Below are 1,069 nucleotides of genomic sequence, written 5' to 3' on the forward strand. Positions count from 1 at the left end.
GCCCCAGCCCCCACCTCCCGCCTTCCCATCCCCTCACCACTCTGGCATGCAGAGACCCTCCAAGTGTCCCTATTTTCCAGGGACGTCCTTGATTTAGAGAAGCCATCCCAGTTTCTGATCTGATCTCACTTTTCCTTAGGGTGTCCCTATTTTCATCGGAGAAATGTTGGAGGGTATGGAGTTATCTGAAGGCAATTAGATAACCATCTGAAGGCAATCCTGCATAGGGAAGTTTTTTTTAAAAAAATGTTTAATGTTTTACTATGTTTTGATATATGTTGGAAGCTGCCCAGAGTGGCTGGGGATACCCAGTCAGGAACGGGACGTCCCGATTTCCTTAAAAAAATATATATATTCTTTATTATACTTTAATTTACATAGAACTTAGACAATACAATACATAAAATAAAGTGCTACCTCGGGTTAAGAACTTAATTCATTCTGGAGGTCTGTTCTTAACCTGAAACTGTTCTTAACCTGAGGTACCACTTTAGCTAATGGGGCCTTCCGTTGCCGCCGCACGATTTCTGTTCTCATCCTGAAGCAAAGTTCTTAACCAAAGGTACTATTTCTGGGTTAGCGGAGTCTGTAACCTGAAGCGTATGTAACCCGAGGTACCACTGTACATACAATACAAAAATTTACATATATACAAACACAACATAAACACACCGTGAATATTGTTTTGTAATTTGTTCATCTATATGCATTTCATTTTTGTTATTCTACTTTCCTATAATTTTTTCTATACAATTTTTGCTCTACGTTTTCAAGATCTATTCTGCGTCTGCCAGGAGATTCACATTACTCGTGTACTTTTTAAGGTGTTCTTGAAATATGGCCCATTCCAATTATTCACTTTTCGTGTTGTGTTTCCTCTCAGGGACATCCCTTATTTCCACCAGAGAAATACCGGAGGGTACGCATGCGGCCCTCGGAAGCTTGTGCGGGAGCAAATGCGGCCCTGGGGGGGAGAGAGAGAGCTGCCGCACCCCTGCTGCGGCCTGCGCAACAACGCCCAGTGCACAATATGCAGCCGGTAAATATTCAGAGGCAGCGGGAGGTGAAT

At 43.0% G+C, this 1,069-nt stretch overlaps 1 protein-coding gene across 1 annotated transcript in view; it reads right to left on the bottom strand.

Annotated features, from left to right (window-relative positions):
• The window catches only part of LOC309345987 (cell adhesion molecule CEACAM20-like), a 188,980-nt gene that overhangs the window by 149,454 nt on the left and 38,457 nt on the right, over positions 1-1,069 (bottom strand). The window lies entirely within an intron of this gene.

Source organism: Podarcis erhardii, assembly GCF_964252035.2.
Source record: "Podarcis erhardii genome assembly, chromosome: 7".
NCBI lineage: Eukaryota > Metazoa > Chordata > Lepidosauria > Squamata > Lacertidae > Podarcis > Podarcis erhardii.